The sequence below is a fragment of the Marmota monax genome, unplaced genomic scaffold, assembly GCF_021218885.2.
Source record: "Marmota monax isolate L192 unplaced genomic scaffold, Marmota_monax_Labrador192_F-V1.1 WCK01_AAM20220418_F8-fsc00069, whole genome shotgun sequence".
NCBI lineage: Eukaryota > Metazoa > Chordata > Mammalia > Rodentia > Sciuridae > Marmota > Marmota monax.
This window is the reverse complement of record NW_026695243.1, coordinates 2,943,865-2,968,935: the sequence shown is the minus strand read 5'-3', so window position 1 is coordinate 2,968,935 and position 25,071 is coordinate 2,943,865.

Genomic DNA, 25,071 nt, shown 5'->3' with positions numbered 1-25,071 from the left:
CAAATAGTCCCTTAGAAACCCATCTTCCCTCCTAAACCTGGCTTCCTCCTCCTTCATCCTGGTATCCCTAACCCTCAGTCATCCACTTAGAAATATGCTCGGAGATCCATGTTGCCCTGGCTGCGGTTGTCCCCTTTGTCCCCTTGGGCTTTCTCTCCCACCACCTCAACTGCTACCTCTTGAAGCCTCAATTTGTCCAAGCTAACTGGTTCTTTGCCAAAGCTAGATCCTCTCTCCAGCTTCCTGCCCAATTTTACCCAAACTTCAAGACCAAGAAAACCACTCCCACCTCTGGACAGTGCTGTCTGATTGCTTCAGTTACATGCTACTTACCTCTTCTGCCTGTGACTGCTGCCACTCTCATCAGAACCTCTGTAGGGCTCTGGATGTTTTCTAACTCTCTTACTCTTTTCTCGCCCTGTCTCCTGGTGCCTAGCATAGGGTCTGACCCTCGGCTTGTTGAATGAATGAATGAATGCTGAGGTAATGACCATATGATATGAGTAAGGACGAAGCCACTGAGCTATTAATCACCCATCCAGAGACCCAGGTCTTTTTCTAAAAAGCTAGGATATGCTAATTCAAGTGGGGGCTTTGAGAGCCTTCCTGCAGCCCCTCCATCCTGCAGGTCAGGCCTAACAGCAAAGGGCAGACGCCCGACACCTTTCGCAACTCAGTGCTGGAAAATGCTGAATCTAGAGAAACTTTGTCATAATTACCTCCCTACTTGAAAGTACAAACTATGTAATTTGCCTTTAAGTGATCTTAAATTAATATAAATAATGAAGTATGCTCAGAATACTCAAGTACTGGTACATCCAATTGAACACAATTAAAATTAAGACGGATTTATTAGTATTGTGACTATTATTGATTAAAATGGTAATGATAAATAAGGAGAAATGTTAAGTACAACAGGGAATCGGTAATATTTCTTCAAAGTAATCATTTTGCTGTGACTACCCAATTATTAGTACATTTAATGTGTTATTCAGTGCAATTAATTACCCACTTTGCTTCTGGGAAGGCACTAGGAAAAATTGCCTTCTGCTTCGAGTGGTGGTGGGGTTGCTTGGCAGAAGGACAGGGAAAAGCCACTGCCTGCCAGAGCCTCTGTCATGAAGACCTGGCTCTTTGCAGATGTGGCTCCCAGCAGCTCTCAAAGCAGCTGCAAATACCTTTGGGAAAGAAGGAACACAGCAGATATGGGTTCCCTGTCTCACAGTCATCGGAAGAGCTGCTCCAAAGTAGGCTGGTGGGTGGAAAACCTGGAAAACCAGGCTGAGTTTGGACTGGGTCACTTAGTGACTTTGATATTGCCACTGTGCTTCCCAGTAATGTATTCATCTTCTCCCCTGTCAAATGGGAATAATGTAGCCTCCCCGCAAAGATCTCTATGTGGAGGGGATCTGTCACCCTGCGGATGTGCAGGGCCATGGAGATGACTTGTGGGGAGATCCAGTCTTTCCCTAGGCTCAGTGTGATTGGAGATTTGCTTCTGGTTTCTGTAAACAACCTCTGGGAGTCATCTCTGGCAACCTGTCATAGGCTGCCAACATGTTAGACATGGTGAATGTGGAAGGTCACACACCTGCCCTCCACCTGCACTGCACCCCAAAGCCCCTGACGGGGGCTGTGTGGTCCACTCAACTCCTTTCTCCTTTCTTTGCTGGGAAGAATGTAGGACGGGGGAGATGATGAGATGACAATTGTTGGGCTCTTTTGCAGAGCTCTTGCTTACTGGTTTCCTTATCCATCTGTACAAGCATTCTGTTAATAAACCAGGTTTCGTTAACCTCATTTTACGAACAGGACACTGGAGTCTAGACATTAAGGTCTAGAGAGGGGAAGTGACGGCTCAAGGTCATAGATTTGTAGTGATGACTTGGGGCCTCCACTCAAGTCCTCTGACACTCTGAACCCTCCTTCCCGCCTCTGGCTTTCCTGTGTCACCGCCACATCTCCTTATCCATGGAGTCTCTAGCTCCCACCCCTCCCAATGCCGAGGGTTCACCGTATTGTTTCATAAAGCTAATTGCTAGTTTTTACATAAAGGCTTTATTTTATGAGCTTCAAATTGCCTAAATTAGATTTTATTAAGCTCACACGTATGATTTTCCTTGTTTTTATTAAAATTAAGTTCACTCCTTTGCCATTTGCAAGGGAGTTTGAAATTAGGATCGCTTTGTATCCACGGAAACACAGGGAGAATCTTATATGTGATCAGACTTTTACCCACAGAATGGGGGAAAAAAGGCAGCTGGTAATTAGGTGCGTAATTCACAGGCAGGCTCCTGGGGCACAATGCCCCTGCTCCTCTGCCTTGTGGCTGATGCTTACGACAGTGCTCCCAGCTCTCCTGCCTTTCCCTGTGGTGGGGCAGGCAGAAGAAGCTGGTGTTGGTTCCAGTTCTGCCCCTCACCCATTCTGTGGCTTTGTGAAAGGCATGTCTCTTTTCTGGGGCCTTAGTTTCCCCATCTGTAAAATGGAGGATTAAAAAAATTATGCATGGCCAAAAGGTGTTATACCATGCTTCAATTCCATTCCTGGTAGCAAATAGTTATAATACTGTGATGAGAAGGCTTTTAGTGACAAACCTGGACTCAGTAGAAAAAGGTATCTTGATTCACTGACTTGTTCAGTAATTACTAATTGATCAGCTACTATGTAATCAGCAACTCTTCTAGGCACTGGGGAGATAGGTGAGCAATTCAGAAGCTCTGCTCTCGGACAACAAGAAGAACAGAAACAACTTGAAAATTTAATTTGAAAATGATGCTAAGACAGAAGATAAGTCAGGGAAGGTGAAGCTACTTGATTTTGGGAAGTCAGTAAAAACTTCTCTGAGGAGGTGATATTTGAGCTGAGACCTGAATAATGCAAAGGATGCACTCAGGAGAGATTGAACTGCAATCAATAGCTAGGTCACAAGGTATACTAGAACTTGGAATATTTAAGGAACAGGGACCTGCCAGTGTGGTGGGTGGGGCTGAGATTGGCTCAGTGTGGTAGACAGTGGCTAGATGGTAACTGATTAGTTTTGTTTGCCATTGGCAAGGGAGGGAGAGTACATATTTGCAATCCCTGGATTAAATGATCTCAGCAATGATATTCCAGGATCTTGCTGGCAGGATCCCCTTCCTGGTAGAAGGGTGTGGCCTGAGAAGGAGGTTGTGTTACTGCCCTGGAGTGGATAGGGAAGGAGGGTCTCTTGGGAAAGGGGGTGCATATGAACTGGTCTTTGAAGGACGCTCAATTCCGCATCATAGGGTGACAGGCCTGTCTCCCTGGCATCTAGTTTATGCTGCAGTGTCTGAGATACAATTTTCAGGGATTAAGCCTTGTGTGGGTGGGGAAGGCTCTGCTGTTCAGTAACCTCATGACTTAGCCAGGTTGCTTCCGTTTTTCTGAGTCAACAGTTCCTCATCTTTAAAATGGGACAGAAATCAAATCTCTGCTTAGGATTTTGTGAGAATTAAGTAATATATGAGCACAAAGGAATCTGTAAATTGTGATAATGACACTTCAATATTTGTAATTTATATATTGACAATTATAATATTTAGAAGATGCTATCAGTAGGATTTAAGATTTTTGTTATTATTAGGATATTACTACCTTTCAATCCTCAGGAAAACTAAATGCTTTTTAGTTTTTTCTTGAACATGAATTGTTTCTGCTTTTATGGAAAACAATTAGTAATGTATATCAATGGCCTAAAAAAAAAAAGGTATGTTTCTTTTTGCTTGGGAATTTTATATATATATTTAATTTTAAATTTTTAGTTTTTTAGTTGTCAATGAACCTTTATTTTATTTATTTATATGTGGTGCTGAAAATCGAACCCAGTGCCTCACACATGCCAGGCAAGCACTCTGCCACTGAGTCATAACCCCAGCCCTGGGAATTGTACTTACATTTTAACAACAACAAAAGAAGTGGATGTCTGCTTCTGGTTATGCTTGAGTAGCTTGTAGCAGCATAATATTCCTGATGAGAACTAGAAATGCTAAACAAATACAAAATTGCATACATTCATTCAATGGAAATGAATGAACTATCGCTATAAACAAAAAAGGGCTGAATCTCATAAACATGTGCCAAAGGAACCACCAGGTGCAAAACCTATGTGATCTTATGTTTAAATTTATATAAAACTTAGGTATATTTATAGTTGATGTATATAAGATATATAAAAATGTCTAAGATACAAGTATATATGTGATAGATACATTTGAAATATATTAGTAACATTTAATTTATATTTATGTACTGTAAATGATTAACTATATAAATAGATTATATTTTTGAATTTGAATATAAATTCAACCTGTTGGTGCTAAAGTTAAGATAATGCCATGGTTTGGGTCTTGAATGTTCCTCAAAGGCCCATGTTTGAAAGCTTTGCTCCTCTGCCTACGGCCATATTGGGAGGTGTTAGAACTGTAAGAGGTGGGACCCAGCCTAAGGAAGTTAGGTTTTGGGAGTGTGCCCTTAATGGGGATATTGGGACCTAGGCCCCTCTCTCTTTGTTTCCAGCCCCCAAGGGGTGAACAGGGTGCTTCATCATGATGTGCTGCCTCACCAAAGGCCCAAAGCAACAGGGTCAAAAGGACTGGAACCTCTAAAGTTGTGAATCAAGATCAACCCTTTCTCTTTTTGTGTTGATCACCTCAGGCATTTTGTTACAACAATGAAAAGCTGATGGACACAGTTAGAATTATCCTGGGGGCAGGTGTAGTAATTGGAGCAGGGAACAGGGGCTCGGAAGGGGCCTGAGCTTCCATCACATTCTGTTTCTTGATCCCTGTTGGGGTTCTGTGAGGTGTTCACTTTGTGAAAAGTCATTAAACTGTACGCTTTTGATTTCTGCACTTTTCTATATGTATAGTTTACTTTGATTTAAAAAAAGTTTGCCTAAATAAAAAAGGCAATAATTGGGTATGTGGATCAAGATGTGTGAATAAACATATTTATCACAGCATCATATAATATGGTAAAAAATAGAAATAATCTAACATTCCAAAAATGGGAAATATTTAAATAAAATATGGTAATGATGCTGTCTTTAAAATGGTGTTTTCAAAGGATTTTTAAGCATGCGGGAGGATTTTAATTTTTCAGTGTTAACTGGATAAAGTACTATAAGGGATGTGTCAAGAACTTGAGCTTGACAGGTAATTGGGCTACCTCCTTAACCCTGGAGGATGGAGGGGTTGGGAGAGGCTGGAGTGGGGGCCACCCCTCTGGGTGCAGGCTCAGTGCAGCCCCCACTGTGCTGTAGGTATGTTAATGGACGGGGGAGACTTAAAGCTCTGCTCTGCATCTGCTTTTCCCATCTTCCAGGGAGGTCAAGCAGTTGCCTGTTCCTGGCCTTGATCTCCGTGCTCTCATCTCTCTGAGAGCCCTCATCCTTTAACCAGCTGCTCTCAAATCTGTGCCATTTTGGAATCCTCACTCTTGGGGCTCATTCTGCCTTCAGGAGTCACTTGTCTTTCCTGAGCTGCACTTGGCTCCTCTGAGTTAATTGCTCTGGATGGCTCCTGAGGACTCCCACCCAATACTCCTTCTGTTCTTAGAGTCAGTCCAAATGAAAATCTTGGGGAAGAAGAGAAACATTTTCCTACCTGCCCTGTAGTTTCCCAAAATGCTGTTGCCCACAAAGTTGTAAAGCACTTCATGTTATTATTCAGAGTCATACTTGTAATTCTTTCCATCCCTCTCTCCACTGTCGCCCACCTTATCCAGGGCGAGTCACATTGGACCTGATGTGGCTGCTCTCTTAATAGCACACAGATCTGGGAGAGGCTTTGTAATCGCCTTGTGCAAGAGCTTGAATATGTTCTAGTTCCAGCCGCCTTCCTCCTCCCTGGAGGATAGGAGTGGGGAGGGGAGACATTTCCAAATTTCCTACAATGAGTTTTTATAATTTTTACAATCAGAAAAAAAAAACCCACTAAACAATGCTCTTTATCTCTATGAGTAATGTTGATGGAGGCTTCTCAAATGTCAATGCCTCATGCTTACAAATCACCCTGGGCCTTGTTACCATCTGAGTTCTGATTAAGTGGGTCCAGGGTGGGGCCTGGGATTCTGTATTTCTAACCTACTTCCAGGGACACAGAGGTTTCCGGTCCAGACCAGCCTTTGACTGGCTGAGTGATAGAGGAAGCTGTGACCTCTTTCTTTGCTCTTCCTCTCCCTTGCCTGACATTTTCCACATTTTGCTGAACATTTAATGGAATTATGATTTGTAAGAAGTACTGAAGAAGGTTGGTATCTACACATGCATCTGGACTAAACATAGATCTTTAGCAGTTTTTTGGTTATCTCTTTAAAGAATGAGTTTGCGGATTTGAGTTCTTTTATTCCCCAAGCAAATAAAACACTTCAAGCTCTTGGAAAGGGACGTAGGCATCAGGACACCAAGACTTTGGGGACAGTCAGGAACCATCATAGGGACAAAGGGCAGATGCACTCTGAAGGCCCTAGTTGAACCTGTTACCCGTCAAAGCCCGGCAGAGTTCTTCCCTATCCCTCACTCTCCCAGGCTTTCGCTCCAGAAACCAGGTGCAACATTAAAGCCTTCACCATAATGACTCTAAGAAGAAACTAAATGAGAGAATGAGAAGCCTGGGGGTCTCCACAAAAAGACAGTAACAGGAGTCTGGGACTTAACCTGTTACTCCTTAGAAGCAGGTATGCATGCTGTCTCAGTTGCTGCAAAATTTATGGCCAGGTTAGGATGTCGGTGCAGAATGAAGCACAGACCCAAGGAACACTGTGGGAGCTTCCCAGGGTGCAGTGACCACCCAGTCCTCAAGGCCAAGAATTTTTGACCAGTGGAAAAATCTCCAAATTATAGCCCCTCCCTCAACCCCTACACCCAAGTCAAAACCTGGCCCTTTGTTATTCCAGGGCCAGCCTGATTTCTCTCTGTGGATGCTGTTCCCCTTCTCTTGGGAGTGAAGCCCTCTAATTAAAGTCTCACCTGTGTCTTCACTTTCTCTTGGGTTGGTTTCATTTCTGCCATCGCCAAGTCAGAAGTGTCCATCTCAGTATCACTTTGGCTTAGCTCCCCCAGTGACTCAGTTTGCCATCCCCCCATTATAATTGATGAGGTTTTGCAAAATGATTTTCGTAGTCCTGTGAAAGATGGTGATGGATTAGGGAGTGCTCAGTCATGGAGTCTTTCTGGCACTGGAGGGCCACTTACTGGGTTGAGGGATGGGAGGGTTAGGGTATTTTAGGGGATTTGAGCATCCGAAGGGAAGGCTGCTAAGTGACCAGGAATATCCTGATTATGTCTTTTTAGATGAATTGGAACATATGGAGGCTACGCTACGAACTGCTTGCTTTATTATTTGAAATCTCAGAATCAGGCAGTGCTAGGATAGAAAGGGCCCGAGGCCTCTAATTCCATCTGCCTAGAGCTGCTCTGTAGAGCCCTGGAGCTGGGGTTAGAGAAGGCTCCCAAATCAAAGGGGACCAGAGCTTTTGTACTCTTCTCTGGAGTCTTCTGAGAGATGGCTGTGGTTATTTGGTTCCCGAACACTTCACGGACAGGAATGTGTTGTCTCCCAGGCAGCATTTTTTATCATTAGGTAGATCTGATTGGGAATTCTCTCAGGTAAGTGGAAATCTGACTCGCTTGGCCTTCAGCCAATGGACCAAGGTTTAAATCAGGTATTTTCAAACTTCCCTGATGACAGCCATCACCTGGGAAGCTTACTAAACTCTAACCCAACTCCAGCCTATGCAGACCAGAGTCCCGCCATTGTTCCTTCTGGAGACTTTGATTCAATGGGCCTTGAAAACAAATGTTTTTTCTTGCCATGCTTACCCTCCTCAGGCCTGTGTAATCAGTAAAGGAGGTATTTAGGCACAAAGTTTCATTTCTTAGATTCAAGGGAAAAATCCATTACTGAAAGTGTCAGATATAGGATGACTTCTTTATTTGATGTTTGCTATATTTTACCAACATGAACAGCTAGGTCACATTTTTTTTCTCTATCTAAACATAAATGGGCTTTAAAATACCCTTGTCTGTGTGATTGTTAAAAAAGATAAAACTAAGCATGTGGTAGAGAAAGAAAATATTACAATATAAAAACATAACCCACAAGTATGGTTGTGATTACTGGTAGCAAAATTGAAGTCAATGGTTGATATTGAGGTTCGTGGATTGAATTTCATTTCAAATGTTTGTCAAAACTATGAAGAACTACAAAGATCCCCGTATCCTCAATCCAATACTTTCCTACTAGAATTTTGGAGTAAGTAAATTATTTCATAGAGGATAATTGAGCCTTATTCTCAAAGATCCTCCCTGAAACTTATTTATAATTTCAGTAAAATTATGACAACGTTTGAGATCCATGAGTAAAGTATTATATAACTGAGGCCCAACCACAGATGAAATATGCGTCTATTAAAATGCTTATAAATAGGGGCTGGGTTTTGGCTCAGCGGTAAAGTGCTTGCCTAGTGAAGCCCTGGGTTCAATCTTTAGTACTACATAAAAATAAGTAAATAAAATAAAGGTTTAGTGTCCAACTATAACTAAAAAATAAATATAAAAATGCTTATAAATATATATCAATATGCATAAATGCTTATGATATTTAATGGGAGTATCAGAAAAAAATTGATCTATTTATAATTTTTTTGGTAAATGGCAGAAGACAAAAGGATAAAGTACATTTTTGTTAACAATTGCTTAAATAAACATATATATTTATAAAGAAGTGTCATTAATACAACATTATAAACAATAAAGGCAATGGAAAAATTCCATTTAGAAGAAGTAGAGAATCTCGCCTTTGAAAAAGATCCCCCCACTTTTTTTTTGGTACTGGGCTTTGAACTCAGGAGCACTCAACCACTGAGCCCCATCCCCAGCCCTAATTTGTATTTTATTTAGAGACAGGGTCTCACTGAGTTGCTTAGGGCCTCACTAAGTTGCTGAGGCTGGCTTTGAACTTGTGATTCTCCTACTTCAGCCTCCCGAGCTTCTGGGATTACAGGCATTAGCCATTGCACCTGGTTGAAAAAGACCCCTTGAAACCAGGGCCTCCCCCATTTACAGAATCCTTAGGTCTTCAAGGTGTTGAGGGAGGCCCTTGGGGTCAGCTGGTTCAATATCTAAGCACTGTATGGGTGTTTATTTTAGTAACCTTGGCATATGACACCTGGGCTCTCTCTTGCCTTCTGTAACTGGTGAGCAACCCAGGAAGTTTGCCTCCAAGTTTGTATCTACTTTTGGGAGAGACCCAGCATGGGGAGTTGGAAGGGATAGAGGCAGATTCCCAAGAGCACAACTAGGAAAGCCAGACTTCTCATCTCAAATTTTGTTTGTTCAGACCAAAATTCTTTTGTTCAGAGCAGATTGGCACCAATTTCTCAAAATTAGCATTGAAGAACAAAGATTTATGTTTGCGTAAAAACAATGAAGAATAGCTCAGCTCGATTCTCCAAGGTTGTTCCGGTCCCCTCTCCCACCTACTCAAAGTCTCCCTTTCCAGTCTCTCAGGGGCAGGGAAGCCCAAGTCCAATTAGGAACAATTCACTGGTCAGACAGAACAATGTCCAGGCCAAGAGCTCCTGAATAAAGAAGCCAACTCTGAAGAGAGCTTGGAGATTGTGGTCTGTGGGCTGGTACAGAAACATCCGGGTTCCTATTTTCTCTGTTGGGGATAATGTTTCTGAGCATCACATTTACTAGGCAAAAATTCAGATAAATGGGACATTACTAATCACTTTGACATGAGCTGGATTCACATAGGAAGAGCACACGTCAGTTTGTGCTGGTTTGCCTCTTATGAGCCATGGGATGACGGACAGCCACATTCTCTTTCCAGACCTTAGTTTCTGTACTTAGAAATAGGATAACAATTCCTGTCTTGTACAACTCCCAGGGTTACTACAAAGATCACTGAATACCAAAGGGGAAGTACCTGGCTACTGCAAAATATTATGCATGCTAATTAATTTTAGTAATTAATAACAGAGTGACATTGTGATTTTTCAATTTTATTTTGGGTTCTTAAGGGTTGATTCCAATAGACTTGTCATTCACCAAGAAATGATTTATAAGCTTCCATGTATTGAGCTGTTTGCTAGTCTTTTTCCATCTAGTCTGGTCTGGGGTGGGGACCAGGAACCGAAGGTAAATATATATATATCTCAGTGTATCAGTGAGAGGGAGTCAGCAAGCCAGTGTCATAAGTGTTGGGAGAACATCTTGAAGTCTCTTGAGAATGGTGAATTGGGGGTGTTGGGATGGAATGGACATACCTTAATTAAGTGACTCTCCCCACTTATTGACAGTAATTTGGGAGGCTTTTAAATTTCTTCCTATGACACACACAATACTGTGATGAATATTCTTGGATACATGTACAAAAACTTGTGTAATGACTTGTGTGGGGCATACAAACAAGTATTTATTTTGGAACGAGTCCTAAAGGGAAATAGTTGAGTTAATCAACATGTGAATGGAAAATTGTTGACGGATGTTTTCAGATGGCCCTCACCCATTGGCTTCACCTGTTTACACACACAGTGGGTGTGAAACTCTTTCTCCACATTTTTTGCCAACATTTGCCAACAATTATTTGCCAAATAATTCTCTTTGCCCCTCACCCATTGTGAGATGCAGTTTTGCATGCTTATTAATTGTGTTTATATTTTCTGTGAATTGCCTATTTGTATCCTTTACCAATTTTTCTGAGTTATTTGTCTTTTTCCTTTGGCTTTGTTCGAGATTCTTCATATGTTCTTAACCCTTTGCCTGCGAAATATGTCGCAAATAAATTTGAATAGTCTTCTTAACCTGGCTTATGGAATATTTTGATTTACATAATTTTATAATTTTTATGAAGTTGAATCTGAAACAATTTTATTTTCTGTATTTTCTTGTTTGCTTAGGGACATTTCCAACGTTTACCTCTATTTTCTTCCAATGTTTTTATATTTTTGTGTTTTTAAATTATTTGAAGGTTATTTTTGGTGGATGGATTGTATAAATTAGAAATCCAATATAATTTCCCCTGAAATGAGTAGCTAATTGGTTCAATCCCACTTGTGAGTTTATTGTTTTTTCACTAATTTGAGTTACTGTTTTATTGTATTCTTAATTTCCATATACACTTGAGTCTGTTTCTAGATTTATTATTTTGTCCCACTGATCAATTTGTCAATATCTGTACCAGTACTAGACCATTTTAATTACTATAGCCTACAAGGTGTTTTGACATCTGATAGAAAGAGACCTGAATAAAAATGCTGTTGAATTTAGATTGGAATTCCATTGATGGATAAATGTGGGGGAAAATCAACATATTTTCAGTACTAAATCTTGAGTTCCCAGCCAGGAATATGGTTTATTATTTATTTATGTAGGTGTTCATGTTATTCTGTAAAGTTCTTTAGTTATCTTTAAGTAGATCTTATACATTTTAAAAATTACATTTATTTTCTAGGAGTTCTTTTGTAGTTGCAAATGTAATCTTTTAAAAATTTTTATTAAATGAATGAGTACCAGTATATAGGAAGCTTTTGGATTGATCATATTGGTTTTGTGTCTATCCATGGTTTAGGATTTTTTTATTCTAATAGTTTTCAGTTGTTTGGCTTAGAATTTACTTTTAGATGGACAATTTGCAAAGAGTGGAAGTTTAGTTTTTTCCTTTTTAATTTTAATAGCCCTAATTTTATTTTCTGGTCTTTTGACTTCCAGGACGATAATGATTGCAATCAATTCTATCTTGCATTCATCTTTAGTGAGAATGCTTCTAAGATTTTTCCATTTTTCCATTCAGAAAACTTTAATTGCTAAAGTTTTCTGAAAGATATTCTTTTTTATGTTAGAGAACTTGCATTATACTCCTGATTTACTGAAGTTAAAAAAATGTATCTGAATGTTAAACTTTATTGAATGCTTTTTGTATTTATTGAGGTGATTAATAAATTATTAGTTACTGAGTTATTAATAAATTATTAGATTAGTTACTTAATGTCTGTGGTGAATTGCACAATTAACTTGTCAAATATTGAATTTTATTTTGCCCCTTGGATAAGCTCTCCTTATCTGTAATGTGTCACTCCTCAAAGCCAATACCTTACTGCTTCCTTTGGCTGGGTTCTTTCCCACCCTAAGGTGTTTGTGTGTCTGGGTTCTTGTTAACAGTCAGGGACCTGTCCACACCCTCAGTGCTTCATCTAAACTGGCCCCCTCCTGTCATCCTGTACTCCTTTGACCTGTTTCATATTCTCCAAAGTACCGTTTCTATCAGAAAGCATATTTCTTACTAACGTTTCCTTATTTAGTATCTGTTTTCCCCTAGTTATCTGGTGCTTTGGGAGAGCAGGAATGTTTGCCTAGGTACTGCTGCAGGTCACAAAATAGATGCTTAGGAAATAGTTACTGAACGAAAACTTGTTGTTGTTTTTCCAGACAAAATGCATGAGAGACAAAATTTACTTTCCTTAAAATTTGAAGGAAAAAAAGTTTAATTTTGTCTTATGCATTGTATATTGGCAGAGCCAGTCTCTGCCTATATAAAATTGGGGTAATAAAGTCACCTGTCTCAGGGAGTTTTTCTTGGTGTTAAAGGAAAAATGTATAGGAAGAATGGATCACTGTGCCAGGCATGTAGTTAGTTCATGTTCAGTAAATTCTTATTATTGATATTGACTCCTTCAGGACACCTCTGAGGGACATCCTGAATCTCAGTTTCTCCTCATTGTCAAATGAGGAAATGTGGTCTAAATGTAAACATGGCCTTTGAAAATTATAGAGTTATATGAATACTGTGGATCTTTTCTGCCATATCCAGGAAGGATCTCCAGTAAAGGAGCCTGGGAGGCAGAGTGTCTGGTGAGCAGAGCAAGGGCCTGCACCTGGATAGACCTAGGCCCCTGTCGTTATGCTACCATTTACAAGCTGGTAACTTGGGGCAAACTAAGTCCCTTGGCTAGTCAACTGGCTCATTATTGCTGCTTACTCTGTAGAGGAGGGGATAATAGTTCCCCTTTCACAGGGCTACTCTGGGAATTAAATGAAATGAAACATCTAAAAACTCCAGTTCATCATTTTTCAAGAATGGGAGTTTAATTATCATGTAATAAATATCTATTAATATTATATTTGCCTTTGAAAAGAATTGGCAAGCCATAATTTAGAACATTCTCTTTCCAATTTTCCATCATCAAAATAATCACACTTCGAACATCCTCACTGGCAGATTTCACAGCTAGTGGATTCAGGAAAAGTTATTTGAATAACAAATTCTTTGCCCAACTCCCCGACCTGTGTGTTCTGGTGGGGTTGTTATAGATCTATATGCAGTGTGGGGTGGACTGCAGAAAGCAGGAGATAATGGTCACAGGGATACTGGTCACAGAACTAATGTGTGGGCACCTGCTGGGTGCCTGTCACCATGCTAGGAGCTTTGCATACTTTTTCATTCATCCTCATCTCACAGGTAAGAAAACAGAAGCCCAGAGAGGCTGGGTAACTTGCCCAAGACCACACAGCTAATCAGAGACAAGGGCCAGATCTGAGTCAGCATCCAGGCTTCAGACTCTGTGTTCCACACTAGAATGGAGCAGTGGCGTCTGGTCACAGCAGCCCTCTTCCTGCAGCTTACAGTGTTCCCGAGAAAGGAAACAAGCATGAATATCTTTATCAGAGCAAAGGAGAGGGCCAGGTCTCTGGACTGTCACTGTTCATGGGTGTAGGTTACTTGCACATGGGTGTGCTGGATAATTTTTTGTATGAATGGATAATCAAAGAATAACTGTATCAACAAATGTAGCCTTCTGCCCGGCGGTCATTCCAAGTTGAGACCCAGGATATGGGTCAGAGGGACTTGTGCACACGTCGGTACCACTCGCATACAGAGACATCTCCCCCTTTCGCGGTCATTGCCTTCTGGCAGCGTTGGAAGTCCACGTAGTTCTGCCAGCAGTTCCTGGTCTGGTTCTGGTTGGGGAAGCGGCTGTCAAAAAGGGCGGTCTTCTAGTTCTTGATTTTGGTCTTGATGTCTTCTGCCATGATGCTGACTCCTAGAGATGCCCCTGCAGCAGCTCGCAGCTCAACATGACCCTTAGCAAAAATGACTTGCAGATATTTATGTTGGTTATTTTGTTGTTGATATACTTGTGAAAGTGTCATGGATAAATAAATAATGGGGCCATGGGAAGCACACCTGAGAGTTCCTTCTTCCTCTATCTTCAAGGTACAGAATCGATCAGTCTAGTTTACAAAGTAGTTTCACATAATCATTTAGCTCTTATTCTTTTGTGACCTACTCAATGTTTTACGGAGAGGATTGGAATTCAGTGAAGTGACTTCCCCAAAGTCAACTGGCAATTAAGAGGCAGAATAGGGACCGGGGCCAAGGTTTGTCCAGTTTTGCATCCTCTGCCCTTTGCTTTCTGAGTTGCTTAGGTCCTCGCTAAGTTGCTGAGGATGGTTTTGAACTTATGATCCTCCTGCCTCAGTCTCCTGGGATTATAGGTTTACGCCACCACATCCGGCATCCCCTTCTGTCAATTACATGTCCAGGATGGTTCTAAGATATGCCTTCACCCTTCCTTTGCACCTTTATCTCTGCAGGGTTTCTTTGGGATGTAAACACCCAAAGCTTGTGATTGCAAACTGTTAGGGTCTGTAAACAAGTCGGATGGTGCCTAGCATTTTGCCAGAGAGAGTGGTTTGTGAAGTAAGGCCAGCGAGGAGCCATTAAGTGTGGAGATTCCTTATTGGTTGACTGCTGTATCTAGTTTATGCTAATTAAGATAAGCTGTGTGTAATGTATATATACCCCTCCTCTCCTACAATAAACGGCTCCCACTCCTGCTGTATCGATCTACACAAGCTGTTCATCACCCCCCGGTTATTTTGCTGCAGCCGGACTGCGGCAACAAACAGCTGTAGAAACAGGAGGCAAGCATCACCTAAAAATAAGTAGTGCCTTGGAACACAATGTGCATGGATTTTCATGAGGTGGACAGAGCTGGTAGGGTGTGGGTGTGACATCCAGTAGCCATAGGGAGAACTTTGGTTCTTCACAAAAGCCTGCTCTTTCTGTCGTCAACTGCTCTAGGGAGACTTCATGAACTTGATCTAGATTCAAGGGCAGAAAAATTGGACTCATCCCTTTACTAAGGAATGTTCAAACCCTTCCTTCAAGGGTTTGAACAGCTTCTAAGGCATAGATCCTATAGATAGGTATAACTATATTATTCAATTGTACAATTGATTAAAAGTATTTAATAAAGAGGAAAATGCTCACTAAAAATAGCAGGTAATGAGTCAAAATGATGTAAAATAGTATCATCAAAATTTGATTAGCCAGGTGTGGTGGCACACACCTATAGTCCCAGTGGCTTGGGAGGCTGAGACAGGAGGATCAAGAGTTCAAAGCCAGCCTCAGCAATGGGGAGGTGCTAAGCAACTCAGTGAGACCCTGTCCCTAAATAAAATACAAAATAGGGCTGGGGATGTGGCTCAGTGGTCGACTGCCCCCGAATTCAATCCCTAGTACCAAAAATAACAACAACAAATTGATTAAAAATTTTATATAGTCTGAAAGGCGAGTGACTCACCCAAGATGGAAATCCAACCAAGAGATTTTATTGGGGGAAGAAAGGAGAGGAAGAGAGCAGCAGCTTGAGCCTGCAGGCTTCAGCTTAAGAAGGGTTGCTTTGGCGACCTGGAGGGTGCTGATTGGCAGGGTGACTCAGGAACGGGCGAGTGGACACTGTGTCCCACGGGGATTGGTGGAGAAAACTTTTGACTTTGGCGCCCTTTGTCTTGGCACCCTTCAGAGAGGAGGGGGAGGGGTAAGGGATTCCGTGATGTTCTTCTCGAGAGACGGAAACTTAACTTCAACGGGGAGAAACCCGATGGGGGAAATAAACTCCAAAGGCAAGGTCTCCCACACAGCCAGCACAGTCACATATACTGTTGGGGGGAAATGGAAAGAAAGTACACTTCACTGTCGACAGAAGATATTTCTGGATGATGAGATCAGGGTTGAGATTCATTTATTTTTAAATTATTTTCTGTCATTTTTGAGTTTTGTGAAATAAGAGTGCACTATTTTGTAATCAGAAAAAAAAAGTGCCAAGAAAGAAACAGAGGTTAGTTTTCCTTGAAGTGATTTAATTTTAAGGTTGATTTTGCTCATTTTCAAATTATAGCTTTGTCGGGAGATAAAAGAAAATTAAATGAGCTACAGAGATTCTGTCACAAATAATAAATTGCTATTAATGTTATAAACTATGTAATATATTATCAGACTAAAATTTAAAGCTCCTGTAGCAAGTTACTCATGCAACGCTCAACTCTAAACTTTTCAATTTATTCTGAATCGCCTAGTCTGTGTCATAGAGTGTAGCTAACATGTGGGTTGTTTCATTTTGCTGTTATTTTGATTTGATTTTGTTTTCCTAAAAAATTTTCACAAACAAATAAACTCAGAGCTCCATGGCTAAAATTAAGAAGCAAAAAAGATGATAAAACATATGTATATAAATTTGACAGAAAGTTAAAATTTATATTGCCTAAAGAGTGTCTTGAAAGCATTGTTTATAAGAAAATAATCGAGTCCCTAATAGGTAAATGAACAAAAGCATATTTTGCTCAAAACATTTAACTAGTCGAATAACAAATGGACAAGTGCTAATCCTTATCGGCAGCCATCACTGAAGCCAGGCGCTGGGGACAACCATGATTGTCCCCAAAGGCTGCCATGGAACTGGCCAACTCATCTCCAGCCTTTTTGGAATTACCCCAGGGACATCCACCAGGGAACATAACTGTCACTCTGACCCTTTCAGTTATCTCCATTATGGAATTCTACTCATCAGGCCTAAAGGAGGACAAGAATTAATTCTAGTATTTTCTCTGAAGTGTAAGGGAACAGAGGGCTTGACACAGCTCACGTGAGCGTCACGAGAGGAATGGATTGAATTCTGGCACGCCCACTTAATGGCACATAAAGCCATGATTGTAGTGACTTTTGGAAACAAAATGATGGCAGAGGAAGCCAATGGCATTTTAAATAATGGATGTTAGATCCAGATTGGTAAACAGGCATTTTTAAAAGGAAAAAAATGGTCAAATGCTGGCTTAAAGTCAATCTCGTACATCAAAGCAAAAGGCACAGAGGCAAAAGCCAGGAGTGAGTGTCAGGAAAAACTGGAAAGTCTCTTTCAACCCCTATGTTAGAAATTCATTTGTTTGCTTTATTAGCTGCTCATATTCTCCAGTTTTCCTTATGTAACCTTCAAGGAGCCACTTACAGTTTCCTTCTGTGCAGAGTAGCCTCTTAGCGGTTTCTTTCTTTCCCTCACATCTCTCCCTCTCCCTCCCTCCTTCTCCCTCCCTCCTTCCTCCTCCCTCCCTCCTCCTCCCTTCCTTCCTTCCTTCCTTCCTTTCTTCCCTTCCTTCCTTCCTCTTCCCCACCTTTTCTTTTTAATGGCACATAAAGCCTTACGCTTTGAGCAGGACAAAATTCTGCTGTCTTGATTTGAGCAGGTGGAGCCAAGGCTGCCTGGTGGAGCCATTTCCACAGGTGTCAGTCATTAGCCCTAACAGATTGTTTTTGCATAGGGCAGTGGGACAGGATAGGCCAAGAGGAAGCGGAAGCCAGAGAGAGAGAGAGAGAGAGAGAGAGAGAGAGAGAGAGAGAGAGAGACATGCAGGGCAAGCCCTAGGTCAGGGCTACTATGGCATCCTGCCAGTAGTCCTATTGTGGCAGGTTTTCTGGGCGTGTACATGATTCTTGAAGTCAATAAAAACAGTACCAGCACGTTTCCAGGAGGAATCAGGAGGAATGGGGCCTCACCCAGCCTCTGAGTCAGTTGTTCCTGCAGGTTAAGTTTGTGATTCTGATTCTGTGTTGATCTGATTCCTCATAAAGTGGAAAGAGTCCTCTGGTAGCCGCGGTACATTTGCACCTATCTCACACAGCCCCTGTGTACTGGTTTTCAGGTAACTTCCCATAGAACCGTTTCCTTCCCAAGTCCTGGACAGACACTGTAATACATCATGTCACTTTTATTGGTCTGGGCTGAGAAGGATGCAGATGTTCCTAAACCTCTTTGTCTCAAATGCACAGATGACCCTACCCAAAGGATGGAGGTGGCATAGATTCTGCTTCAACACCCAACTCTAAACTGCAAAGATGGGAAGATAAGGTTAGAATGAATTATAAACCTTTACACTCAAATTTGTGGATTTTTTTCCTCCTATAAAAATAGAACTCTATTAAAAAACTCAAAGCAGAGGGGAAGTCATGAAGGCTGCTGAGTTACAAGGCATAAAGCCCCTAAAGAAAGAAAACACTAGACTAGTTCATACATTAATTCAGGAAAGGGGGAAAAAAAAGGAAACTAAAGGAAAGAAGACACCTCAAATGGTATTATTAGTAATTACTATTATAAGATGGAATAAAATGGAAGCAGACAAGGAAGGACAGAGAAAAGAAATGCTGCACAAAGCATGTCTCGAAAATTCAGAAACAGAAAGATTTTGAATCAACCCCCTTTTTAAAATAATCACAAGCATCAAGGAATTATAAAAAGGACATCAGGAACAATAACCGGCAAAGTGGAAATCATTGCCAGCCACCGGGAAGAAACAGAAAAGAGTCCTGAAGATGGGTGAGGAAGGACAGGCAAAGCCAAGAAATGCCACAGATTGGGCTTTAATGCAAGAGAGGCCCTTGAGGATTGGCAGAGGAGGAATGTTCTCCACGCTATGGGGGAACTTGAAGGAAGCGAAAAGGAATATAGGGAGACAGCAAAGAAAATCTCTGCAACAATTAAGTTCCCAAAGAATTATCATAGAAACAGCTCACAAACACCTGCAAGGAGCAACCCAAATAAAGGTGCTCCCAGATAATTAGTGGCCAAGAATTCTCCAAGTCCACGTGTAAACAAAAGATCTTGACAACACATGGAAGAGGGGAAATGCTATCCCGTCTGGCTCAACAGAACAAGAAACAGTGCCATATATTTAGCAAGAGCCTCTCCAGGGAACAATGAAATTTACAGGTCCCAGGTTTACCACACCAACCCAAACAAGAGTACAGCCCTCGTTTTAGTTTCCAGCCAAAATGCAGCTTTGCATACTAGGCGAAGAGGAGATGTTTTATGTGGCTACAGAGGCCACCAAATCAGTGAATCTCAGTGCTGAAAGGAAACATCCACAGTTGACAATGTCCTCTCTATCGTCTTATGCCAGGTGAGATAAGCTAAGGTATACTAGGTAGGATGACCGGCCATCTAGACTTCCTGGGCTAAAACTGGGAGAGTCCCGGGCAAACTGAGAAGGCTGGTCAGCCTGGTGCTGGTTTCCCCTAGGTGACAAACCAGTCTGGCTATTTGGGCTCAGATGTTGACATAGGAAGGGCAGTGAAATATTATTCTACAAACTTATAGGTGTTGTACTTTCAATATTTTTTTGTAGATGGACACAATACCTTTATTTATTTATTTATTTTTGTGGTGCTGAGGGTCAAACCATGTCTCCACATGCTAGGCAAGCGCTCTACCACTGAGCTAGAACTCCAGATTTATTATTTTTCTCTGATTCTAGGGAAAAATGATCCTGAAACATTCAGCATTTGATAATTCATTTATCCATTCAATTAAATTTATTGCAGAATTTGTATGCCCTGGGCTGGGTCTAGGGTTACAATGGCTGACAAACCCCTGATTGCATGGGACTTAGAGGTTAATGGGGAGAGGAACGTTTGAATCAACATAAATGTGCTTACAGTTAGACATGCGAGAGATGGTATGAAGGGCAATATGATCGAAAGTGACATGGAGGGTGTAGCTTGGATTCGGGAGGGGAGGTCTGGTTAGAAAAGCCCCATCCCCTCACCCCCAGGAAGTCACATGAAAACCTGAGACCTATAGGATGAGAGGGAAGAGGGGCTGGTGAAGAGTCAGGCTATATTGGGGAAATGGTGTTGGAGGTTGAATTGGAAATTAGAGAGTTCCAGATAGAGGAACAGTGTGTGCAAAGACCCTGAGGCAGGAAGGAGCTTGGTGAGCTAAAGGATTGAGAGAAGGCTGGTGTCTCACTTGAATTAAGGGAAAGAAAAAAGTCCTTGCCTTTCAGTTGTCAAATAGCAATGATGGTGGTAATGGTGGTTCACGCAGAATTGTTGGAGAAGAAGAAGAGGAGGAGGAAAGAAGAAGGAAAAGAAAGAGAAGGGGAAGAAAAGAGGAGGAAGGAGGGAGCCAGAGAGAGAAAAAAACCAAAGTGAAAGATCAATGGCGAATTGTGAGCCTTGCTGCCTGAAATCTTGTAGTATCTAATATTAAAATATCTGCCCTGGGCTGATGAGTACATATTATAAAAGGCTTTGGAATACAGGTGGGAGGAAAAATTCCAAAACAGCTGTAAATAAGGGAATGTCAGAGACTTAGAAGGCTATCATGGAGGATAGAGTCTTATTTAACCTAAGATGTGTAGAAGTGAAGGAGGAAAACACAACAGCTCTCTTGAGCTATGCTAAATGTCAGAAAAGGTGCCAGCAGATGGCCTCATGTCCGGAAGTGCCTGAAAACTGCTTGCCAGTTGTCCTTGGAGGCCCCCCCCAAGAAATGTACCTTAGGCGCTATAGCAAGGAAAGCAGAGGTCTGTAAACTTGGCTGAGATTCGTTGAGGATCAAGGGCTAAGCGAGGCTTCTCTCAACTGTTGGGCCTAAACCTAAGTCATACTCCCATAGGCCAGCTTCAGGGGTCAGAGGCTGTCATAGTATCCTTTGGGCTGCTATAACAAAATGACACCAACTGAGTGGATTATAAACAACAGAAATTTGCTCTTCCCAGTTCTGGAGGCTGGAAGTCCAAGATCAAGGCATCAGTTGATTCAGTGTGTGGCGAGGGCCTGCTTTCTGGTTCATAGACTGCCAATTCTTGCTGTGTCCTCACATAGTAGAAGGGTTGAGGGTCTTTCTGGGATATATCTTACAGGGGCACTAATCCCATTGTTATGGCTTGTTATGGTTTAGATGTTAGGTGTCCCCGAAAAGCTCATGTGTGAGACAGCGCAAGAGAGTTTAGAGGTGAAATTGAAGTTGGGGGACAAAAGGGAGTCAATATAGATAATAAATAATAGGGTCAGAAGGGGAAGATGGGAATTGATTTGTGTCTGGGAGGAAGGAGGCTGCCTCTGGGGGATTGAAATGCTAATACCTCCAGAGCCTTTCCCCCTCCTCCACCTGTTACCACGGTTACCTGTGTACAGGGAATTGGGGGGTCTGTTGGGCAGACACAGAGAAGCACCCCTGGAGGGCTTCCTTCTCACTTCTGGCCCCTCTCCTGCCCACAGGATGGGGAAAGGAGAGAGGCAAGATAAGGGGAAGGAGGGCGTGAGAACAAAGAAAATCTAAAATGTATAAAAGGGGCAGGACACCCTACTTCTCTGGATACTCAGTTCTGGGGCTCCTTCTCTGCAGAGAAGTCTCTCATCAATCCTTTAGTTAAAACTTGCTTTCTACGCTTGCCTCTGTGTTTCTCAGGTGTTTGTTGTAGGGACAGACGAGGCAAGGCACCAAAGACAGCAGGAAGCAGTTTTATTTGGCTGCAGCCAGGTTCAGAGGGCACAGCCTTTGCTGTAATCAATCAATCCCCGGAACCCGAGTTCAGGTAGTTTCAGAGTTTTATACCCAGCATGTAAGGGGAGGGGCTCAGAAGTTCACAGTCTGCAGAAGTTCAAATAGAAGCAGTTTTTTCTTTTACTGTTCTGGGCAAGTTAACCCTTCAAGGACAGCACCAGAGAAGGGGAGAGCTTCTTCTCCCCTTTCTTTCCTCCCCCTGCCAGTTGTTACCATGGAGCCCAGTTGGTAACTTGTCTTCAAAATGTAGACATATCTGTGAAGCCCAGCACAAGGCCAGAGGCCTTGTTTGCATATTTCTACAAATCACTATACTGGATACGTTTGTGAAAAACTAGTATAAGGGGGTGTCCAGCACCTGGAGTGCTGGTATCTTCCTGGCCAGTGACCAAGTAAAATAGGGTGACATGAAAAATAGGAAGTATATCTACATTGAATTCTTTTGCAGAGACTCTTTTGCTGACAATCCCCAAATCAGCCATGGTGAAGATTTCTGGAGAAGCCCAGTTAAGACTTTTCTGTGGAGAAAGGGGGTACCACTACATGTACAGTCTTCACATCTGGGGAAATGGAACTCGGCCCTGACTGATCTTAACCTAATCAGTGTGTTAATCCCCTGAGAGGGATTAACTGAGTAAGTTTACTGTAGGCAGGCAGGGTGTGGCTGGAAGAGGTTGGGTCACTGGGGGTGTGCCTTTGGGGTATGTATTTTGTCTTTGGGGAGGGGACTCTTTCTCTGCTTTAGTTTGATGTCCTGAGCTGCTTCCCTCCACCACACTCTTCTGCCACGATGTTCTGCCTCACTTGGAGCTGGAATGGAGGTGGCCTTGTATGAACAGAGACCTCTGAAACCATGAGCCCCCAAATAAACTTTTCCTCCTTTAATTGTTCTTGTCAGATCTTTAAATCACAGCAGCAAAAAAGCTGATTAAAATAAGGCTCTAACCTCATGATTCCACAAAGGCCTCCTAATATCACCTGGGGATTGCAACACATGAATTGTGGGAGGACATAAATTTCCAGACCATAGCAAAAGACAGAGGCAGGGTGGGGTGGAGGGGCAAGTGAGCACACACACACACACACACACACCAAAAGGTATAATTTTTATTTAAAACTGTTCATAGTATTGAACCTCTTTATATACTGTTTTTATATACTGTATGTCCTGCAGTGTTGCCATATGGTACTATGTTTTATGCTCTTGTGCCTCCTTTGCACCACTACTCTTGTGCTTTAAAAGGGGCCATTTTTAAGTAAAATATTTGAATACAAACACTTTGATGTTATAACAGTTGATCTAATAACTGAGATGGCCGCCAAGTGAGTAATGGGGTAGCATATACAGCACAGACACTCTGCACAAAAGGATAATATCCTGGATGGGACAGAAGAGGAAGATGCAAGATTTCATTTCATTTTTTATTTCTGGAATTTTCCTTTTAGTATTTTTGAACTATGCTTGATCACAGGTAACAAATGAAATTGCAGATAAGGGAGGAGAACTTTAGTTCACTGCCAACACCATTCTTTTATCTAGGGGCTTGCGTGTGTGTTTCTTGATGGTTCATATGCGGGGATAGAGGTACACATGTTATGGAAGGTTCTTGTCTTTTGTTCCCACAAAGTAAATCACAAACTTCCATAAAACTATTACAAATAACAACTTTCCCCATGGTTAATGAAATCTCCAGGCACCTGCAAGTCAAACAGAAAGGGAAACATTTAAAAGAAAGCCAAGTACGCATACTGGAAAATGTCAGAAATTATTTTAAACTTGAGGAAGTCAATGCGTCGTGTAGATTTTAAATACAGTTCAGGTGTGACCTGAAATCCTTAATTTTCATTTCAGTTCTTGCCATAAAATTCCCACCAGTTTTTTTTTTTAAGTAAGTTTGAAAGAAATGCTGGAAAGTTTTATATGACAAAACAGAATAAGCATAAAATCTTTAATGAAGTCAAAGATCAGACAGGGTGAGCTCCGCTATGTTTTTTCATCATTGAAAAGCAGCTGGGTCACAGGATGCTAATGGCAAATAGAGAATAACATGGGCTTTGGAATCAGGAAGACCTGGGTTTGAACTGTTCTCTGTCACCTCAGTGTTTGGGTTAGTATTGTCATACTACTTATTTTGGGAGGATTAAATGAGATAAGGCATGCAGATCACTTAGCACAGGGCCAGACACAACGTAACGACTCAAATTTACCACTAAAGTTGTTCTTCTTGTTATTTTCATTATCAGTATCATAGGACACATGAAATTGTGCCAAAAATTCTCCCCATCAACTGATTAAAAGAATTGCTTTAATAATAGACCCAAAAGATAACTGATCCATGAAATTCACAGGCATGGCAAATATCCCAAGAAGCAAGCAAATTAAGTAGCACCTAGTGAAATCATCATGAGTCAACAGAGGATTTCAATATTTTTTAGACAATAGGAGTCTAAAAAGTAAGACGACAACAATATTGGCCCTGTTGCTTAGAGGTGATAAATTTATGCAGTGTTTAAGTATGTAAGAAATAACACTAGATAATATCACCTACTTAGAATATGCAAAGCTAAGATGTCTCTGCCAGAAGGCAATGATGAGGTTTTAATGAAAAGAACAAATGGATAAGATGACAACAAGAAAAGAGGAAAAGCTAATAATAGAGTAAGAATTAATCACCAAAAGATGATGTTCACATAAAAATCAGCTGAAAAATGCATATTATTTTCACAACCAGAAAAATTAAAATAATTTATTAAAAATATCTATAGCATCTAGAATCCCCCATGCCAGCAGAAGACGTGCCCAGAAATATTGACAAGATTATGCTATTGAGAGATTTTTTTTCAGCAATTAAACATTAATAATGATAAATGTGAAAATAAGATAGCTAATGAAGCAAACTCAAACATGTAGAAATAGGTCAGAAAGAAACACACACACACATATACGTATATATGATATATATACATATCAATCACTCAAGAAATAGTTTTGTTTGATAGGAATTATCAGTCCAGAAACTCAAGACAGAAAGAAAAACCAAGACAATGGATAATATTCACAAGTTGGGGAGTGGTTTCTTTACATACATGACTTAATGAGTTGCAAGAGTTTGAAACTTCTGTGTTTGTATTTTTTTGAAAATAATATTGGACGAAGACACATAGCTAAATATGAGAACTATGTTGAGAGATTTATTCATCCTTCCAACATGGCCAGAGTGACCATCTTAAGTCACGTCACCTGCCAAGATCAACCTGAAGGAGATCTGACAGTCATCTGGCAAATGTGGAGTAAATGTAAACTCTATGTAAACGCTTAGGGAGCAGAAACCCTAAGCTGGGTTTGAAATCAGTCTCCACCACTTAGTTGCACTACATGAAACCTGTGATGAGTTCGTTTCATCTGTCTCTTCATCTGTG